Genomic DNA, 7904 nt, shown 5'->3' with positions numbered 1-7904 from the left:
GTTCTAGAAATTGTAACGGGTGGTTTCGCTCCCATCACGTGTTCGCACTGAGAGGTTTCGGGCCGAATGGTTTCGCCCCGTTTTAAAACATGATCATATAATTAAATGTACAGCTATATATGATCTTACAAATAAACGATCAAAGATTAAGCCGTTGTTTGACCAGTTGTAGTTTATACTACGCATTGGGACGAAATTGCTTGTGACAAAACATGTACACGGGGCGAAGCTAGCCGTGACCTCAAATTGAATCCCAATCCCGATCAACATTATACGGAGCCAATCGCAACTTCTCGGGCCTTTTCCGCAGGTTTTTCCGAGTCTGCCGAAAAGGGCCGAGAAGTTGCGCGTGCCTTCTGGTTGCATCACATCGTAGCTGGTTGCATCATAGCCACCGGGCATGCGCAAACTAAATTTTCCCCAGTGCATCCGCTTTAACCTCGCTTATATATTTTCTGCGTGGACCTCAGGGTCCACGCAATAACGGAATATCCATTGAAAGACGAAACAAAATAAATTGAAATCTCTGAACAGGTATTTCAGAAATTTTCGATCATCGTGAAAAATTCTCCTGTGTCTCGCTGTAACATCACACATACGCAAACAACACATTATAGCCGATCGTGCAGTGACAGTATGTACTAAAGAAAACGGGGTGTTTTTTAGAAACTGATATAAGCGATGTTACCATGTTTATATATTTCTGGATTTAATCTCACTTATCTAATGTATTGGATTTAGTGCGACCGTGGTCAACAATAGGACGCAGAAACTGTGAGGCCTCTCTTCGCTGGTGATTCCAATGATTCCTCTACCAACGACATTTGAGGAACATCCTTGTCCGCAGTTGAGCTGGTCCTACCGTAAAAAATTAACATGCCAGCCAGGGTTGATGAAGGATCTATTCGGCCGAGTATTCTCTGACTCTTGGAAAAAAATGCTTCCAACTAGTCCATTGGCAGTGTTTGAAACACGGAGAAGATGAACCTTCATATCGTACCTTTGACGGCAATCTATTTTGCAGAGATATACCGGACAAGAGTAAGAGACAACTTCAGGGAGGTGGTTTTCTGACCAATGTCGTTGGTACTTCGCCTTAGTGGGAAAGACGAGAGCTGGGGGACATACGTCTGTCGAACAAGACGTGCCTGAGTAGAAGAAAAACGCTGGGGGTTTTAATATCCATAGATGAACTTAGGACACGTGCCCACTTGTGCCCACTTAAGCTTGTAGCTGGTGGTCGGAAAACAGGAGTGTCTTCGTGGAAATCCATCTCTTGATCATCAACTACATTTAGAAGATCTAGGGCAAAGTCCTTAAAATCTATACTGTAATAAAACAATAGTAAACATTAATTATTAACATTTGAAATAATCAAGTTTAAATACACCCCTCTCTTCCTAAAACAGAAAAGGAATCTGATGCATATATTAATGTCATTATTTTTTTATTTTTAGGAACATCATAATGTTCCTCCCTCTCCTCTGTACTAACTTCTATTTAATGGTCTACATGATCAATTTTCCTCAAGCTTTATTTAATATGTAATTTCTGAAAAATCACTAATAATCTTCCTCTTCAAGCTTTATTTAACATGAAATTTCTGAAAACTCACTAGTAATATAATGTTGACTATTCCTGCCTAACCAATAACTCTTCTTTTGCCGGAAGGAGGTACCAACGAAGATCGGGGGAACTAAATTCAATCGCTTCAATCTCTTGACATTTGTATCGTAAAAACGTTTTGTTTTTTAAAACTTAAATGTCCATGAACAAAATAAATAAAAAGAAGATTGCATGGCAAGCGGGTTTATTTATACTGATTAGTGATTCTGCGACCATTACATCAACTGGTAACGGAGTTTCCCTTTCCAACATTATGCAGTTTGGAGTGCACTTCTTACCGTCTTGGGCGGACGTTCAATAGGCTGATGTTCAATAGGGAAGATGATCATCCCAATCATCCTGATTTTGGTTGAAAATCCTGATTTTCGTTTACAAACATTGCTAGCATTTGTTGTAAGATTCGGTTAAACCTCTCCATCATGTAATCCACTTGAGGTTTGTAAAGTGTAGTTCTTCATTTTTCAATTTCTTATAAGCGGCATAATTGAAAAATAAACGCGATTTAAATTCGAGTCTTTGGTCTGTATGTATACGCGTAGGTGTATCGTATCAACATTTAAATTCCGTTTCAAGTTTAATAGTGACAATTTTAAGCAGAATGCATAAGCAATCCGTATGCCTCAGTCCATTTACTAAATTAATCACCAAACGACCATAATGTACAGGTTCCCGTTTTCTGTAACTTGCAAAGGACCAATGAAGTCAAAAGCATTAGTATCTTACGGCGCTGAGACGTCGACCTGTCTTATTGTGGGATTTTCCGATTCCTGGACCTGGTTTCCGTTTCTGGCAAAACATTCAGTTTTGACACCATGTACGAACATCCGTAGACTTACAAGGCCAGTGAAATCGCGACTGGATTTTCTTAAAGGCTTTCTACTATTATGTATTTGATTTATGGTCTCTTTTCTAGTTGATTTTGAACGGTTAATTGTAAAGGGGTGTACTTATCATCGTTTTTGCACAGTAAAGGAGGTTTTTTTTTAACTTTAAGTAAAGTCCATTGTTTCAAAAGAATATCCATTCTTATAATATATGAATCTTATAATGATTCTTATAATAAAGAATATATATTCTTTGTCTGAAGTAACTACTGTAGGACAATCTCCGGAAGTAAGCATGATGTATTGCCTTAATTGCTCTATCCTCCGATTGTAAAATATCAATATCTACATTACTACCCAACCAATTTGAACTTACCAGTTTAAGATCGCTTTTGGTTTCCTGTTTCTGTTTTTCTTTTGTAACTGCAGATACTGTTTCGCTGGTATTGCTGTAGGCACTGTTTTGCCTGTCTGACTTCTCTGTTATTGCCTTTCTCATTTGGCATCGTATCGCAGCACTGGGTACAATCCATCCTTTTACATCGACGCAAAGGCCGTCTAGACAACCCATCTGTATTTCCATGCAGAGTACCTTTCCGATCTTTAAAGTCAAAATCGTATGTCTCTAGAGGAAAAAAGCCATCAAGCTAGCATACCCTCCGGTTCTCTGAAGTGTATTTTAACAAAGGCAGAGACGATTGATCGGTGCCAAGAGGAAATGTCACCCATCTAAGCAATGTTCGAAAATCTTAATAAAGAGGACAACAGCAAGATGTTCGCGATATGTTTTACAATATTTGGGTTGAGGTTTTGACAACGTTTCGCTTTCGTAAGCTATCACTGTCTTTCGATCGTTTTGTATCAGTGACAATACTGCGCCTACACCTAACGCGCTAGCATCGGTGTCTTTTGTGTCAGGGTATGATAATACCGGTCAGGATACTCTCACACCTCACAGCCTTATTAGCATAATCGGAACCTTTCTGGTTTTTATATTCACGAAAGAATGAAAAAACCCGAGAAGTCAAAACTTCGTATATCTCGGGATTTTAACGAGACCAGTCTCATACTCGTGAAAATCGAGAGAGGAGTTTAAATGGAAAAAGTAATTAAAAGTTTTTGTTTCTTATATCGGCAAGCTTTTAAATTATTTAAAGTTGCTGAACAATTGTTTATTAATGTGAAGTCGAAGTTTGGGGTGATTAGCCTTATCTCGTATAATATTGTTCAGCATGAAACAGTCTGAACAGCAATCCTCGATTTAGTCAACAATCTAAAACGTGCTAAGGAGTAGTCATTCGTCGGTAAGAACATGCTTACTTACATTGTTAAACTACCCAAAAACTATTTTAAAAGCCTACAATGCATTAAGTTAGTACACATGCTACAAAAATGTCGATAATTAATGGTCGTTGTGAAATGTGACTTGAAAGACATGTTTTAGTATGAAATATGTATGCAGGTGTATTATAGTCAGTTTTTACACATATTGTTACGCATCATACGTTAAAAAAATATTGTATGTTTTTCCTAGAATATTGAGTTTGTGTCAATCATGCTTTCAGTCATTTCCATACAGAATTTCCTCGACACGTACAATGTACACTGTACATGTGGTTTTGATATCTGTATCTCATTCAAACTGTTAACTTGATGTCTTATTTATCTTTTAACGATGAGAGTGTTTATGATTCAAGGGTCTGCATTTTTTATGTAAATATAACATTATACAATTGAGAGTATGAGAGAGAGAGATAGACTCAGAGAGAGAGAGAGTGTGTGTGTGTGTGTGTAATTACAGTGTACATGTAATTGTTATTGATTGCCTTGCTTCCATGAACCATATATATATTTCAATAATGCCACATTGCACTAGAAATATTGCTGACAAAGATGTTGAGAGAGATCATGGAGAGAGAGAGAGTATGAAAAGCCATAACAAATTTTATAATTATATGTCATTTCCCACTTAATGCGTTGTTATAGCTGTTATCATGGTAATGTTTTGACCATGTCTCAGATACTGCATGTGCCCATAAAAAAGTGTAATCTAGGACACACCCTTTTGTTTTGATAAAGACAGCATTTAGCTTTGTAATGATAGCTAGTGTATCTTTTTTCTTCTAATCTATAGATTTACCTGCGGCTTCCAGATGATCTGAAGATCGTGAATATAGAAAATATTGTCAATTTGATATTGCTAATGACCCAGTCATGTCTGCTGAAGCCCAGAAGGTACTTCTTTGTCATGTAATAAACTTACAACTTGTCTTCCATCTGTAGATATGTTTGGTTTAAGCTGATTGAAAGCCAAGCAAGGTCATCTAAATAGCTACAATGTCTTGTGTAAAAGGGAAAGGTTTATATGGGCATCTTGTTGCAAATCTGCTTGATTATCTGTATTTTAAGGGGTGGGAACCTCTGAAAGGAATACCAGGAGTTTGAAAATATTATAAACTTTAAAAGATGTTTAACACTCTCTGAGAAAATGGGATTTGCAGAAATGCCCTGAATTTCTTATGCTGGAAATATGTTTTTCAGATTAGTTTTTGTTATTGACACAATCATATTTTGGTGTACATAGAATGTTGATAGTTGAAACTCATACAGACAATCATATGTTACATAAGTGTTTATGACTTTGATCTTTGTTCAATATATCTAATATCTTTCTGTCCACTGGATATCTAAATATCTTTGAAGTTACACCATTGAAGTTACACATTCATTACATTTATCATGTGTGTGCAGAATTGATTGAGCCAGGTTTCCTGAAGTTGTCATATAAGGGAAGTGATACATTGTACTGCTTTAAAAAGTATATATCACTTGTGACTTACTGGCATATTAGTACATACCGTATTTCATTTGTAAAATTATTTGACAAATTTAAAGTGTTTTGTAGTACTGAAATGTTTTTATGGCTTTTAAAATTACTGAAAGTACATGCACATGATGCAACTATCTTTTGACGCTGTATATATATAACAAAAAGAAACTGTCAGATGGGTTTTAAATTAGTGGCAAAATGATGTAATACGTGTTTGTACAGTATTAGAAAAGATTACATTGTTAATAATTGCACATTCCATAAATAACTTCATTGAATATATACATGTAAGTATTTGATGAGTGCACAATGTTTGCAAAAATTACATGTAATTCTCTTAACACTTTATGTTTATTCTATTTTAGTTTCCAGACCATGACATTAATGAATATTTCTTGAATGGAATGCATGAGGATTAGAATGGAACCTTATTCTGCCTTTTTACCAACTCATACCATCTTTTCAAGATTTATGGAGCCAACCACAGAAGAATTTGTTCTATACACATCATTCATAACATTCTTATTTATGTTGCATAACTTTAAATGTTACTGGATGAATTGTGTTCACATAATGAATACCAGCAAACTTTTTATCGAGTGCACTTAATTTGTATTTTTCCTACCCATCCATCTAACATATGTTTTTATATAACATATTCATATACATGTAACATTTTTGGAAACAGCCATTTTTTTTAAAATTGGAATTTAGCCTTACTATTTTATACAAATTTTTTTAATATACTCTTTTGTATACAAACAGAACAAAAATACTTTGTTACAATGGGAAATGGACATAATATATATAAAAGTGTCTGATAAAAGTATAGATCTTGTTCATGAACAGAAGAAATCGACAGAAAAATATTCAGTTTCAGCCATGAAATACAAATATTAATATTTTTTAAGAATATTATTTAATCTAAATAAGTTATAAAAGTTTTTTTTTCCCTTTATTCCAATGTTTGGAAACAAATCCAATATATAATTAAAATTGCTGTACAGTATATCCTATTGATACTTTTAATATATCATTTTAGTTTCTTTAACTGCATGTTTATTACTTATTTTCTTAAAATGATGTATACAAGGTCATTAATTTATTTTCATTATATTCAACTAGATACAAATAGGCCTTCTGCAACCTTTTCATTGTTAAAATGGTATGGAGTTTTAATTACCTTTCATATGAAAAATGACATCTAAATCTTAAATTGCTGTACATTATATCCTATCCATCTAATGTATCACTTTATTTATGTTGAACTATGTGACTATTAGTATTATGATTTTTTTTTTTAGAATGATATATGCAATTTCATTAATTTATTTTTCATTTTAAGAAAATTCATTTTAAAAAAGATCTCTTGCGACCTGTGTATTTTTTTCAGTTTACATAACACAGTGTATTAATTGAATGTAGTTGTGTAGATTTATACATGTACCTACAAGCAATATACAGTTAATATTCACCAGGTACATGTACCAGCCTACTATATTTGATAAATAAATGTACTTCTTTCATGTCATGCCTTTTTCATGCCTTTTACTCATTGTTATATGTATTATTTATAATTAAAATACTTTGAAAACTTTTTTCAATTTATTTATTTTAATAAGATTAAGAAACGGACTATAGTTAATGCACGTTTTCAAGAGTTGTCTCTCTTGGGGACAATAATGAATGCTCCCCAGGGTTCATGACCCTGAATATTGAGTAGGCTGTGAGGTGTGACTCTGTCAACAGTCTTTTTAGGGTATTGAAGGCATTTTTCTTTTTTCTCTGTCCATTCAAAATGTCTGTTCGTTTGGGTCAATCTTGTCAAAGGGTAAGCAATTTGCAAGAAATTGTATATTAATTTAGGATAATACAGAGCGAGTCCTACAAAACTTTAAACACCCGAAATATTTTCGTGTACTGGCCATTCGATTCCTTGATCGGGATGTAATTCTTTGTTCGCATAGGATGAATTTGCAGAGACAGCGTACCTAAAAATATGGCAGTTTGTCTATGAAACAGAAAACATTTCTTAGGTTTAAGTTTTAATTTTGTCCATTTAAATTGCTCAAAAACTGATCTTAGATTCGTTGGAGTTTCTGAAAATGTTTTCCGTAAACTATAACATCGTCGAAATAGACAAAGCATCAGAGGGTAGAACATTGCAGTTTTTTTTCGTAAAGCGGGGATTAAAATAATAGTAAAAATCACAGGGGCCAAGCCCGTTTTAACATTAATTTCAATGTAACCATAAATAAAGAAAGGGGTCGAACTCTGACCCAGATAAAAAACTACCAGCTCGCTTCAAAGCCTAATAAATCAATTATTTTTTAAAATACTTGCAATATGCATGTATTTTTCAGAAAAGTAATGTCTAAGATACACTCATCCCGAATTTCAAGTTGATGGGTCTTAAAATAGCGGAGATATACGTCATTATTCTCTCGAAGTCGGCAGTTTATTTTTACTCGGACATTTATCGGTCCAGGGCTCACGATGGGATTTTGCCTATGACAACAGCAGTATTGCAACAAGTCGAGAAACATTCGCACTAATCTTTTAAAATCTCACATCAAACGCACGCTACTTACATCCTTAAATTCCGATAATATTCCTTAAATACT

At 34.4% G+C, this 7904-nt stretch overlaps 1 long non-coding RNA gene across 2 annotated transcripts; it reads left to right on the top strand.

Moving 5' to 3' along the window:
- The first annotated feature begins 3490 nt into the window (after positions 1-3490).
- On the top strand, positions 3491-7500 carry LOC128157880 (uncharacterized). 2 transcript variants are annotated; one of them, XR_008239874.1, is made up of 3 exons: positions 3491-3555; positions 4585-4685; positions 5646-7500. It is a non-coding gene; the product is annotated as an uncharacterized LOC128157880 (long non-coding RNA). The 2 variants fall into 2 exon arrangements; XR_008239872.1 differs by having other exon boundaries at positions 3496-3754.
- The last annotated feature ends 404 nt before the right edge of the window (positions 7501-7904 follow it).

Source organism: Crassostrea angulata, chromosome 1, assembly GCF_025612915.1.
Source record: "Crassostrea angulata isolate pt1a10 chromosome 1, ASM2561291v2, whole genome shotgun sequence".
NCBI lineage: Eukaryota > Metazoa > Mollusca > Bivalvia > Ostreida > Ostreidae > Magallana > Magallana angulata.
Note: the sequence above shows the minus strand (reverse complement) of the source record. Positions and strands in the feature narration are given on the sequence as shown.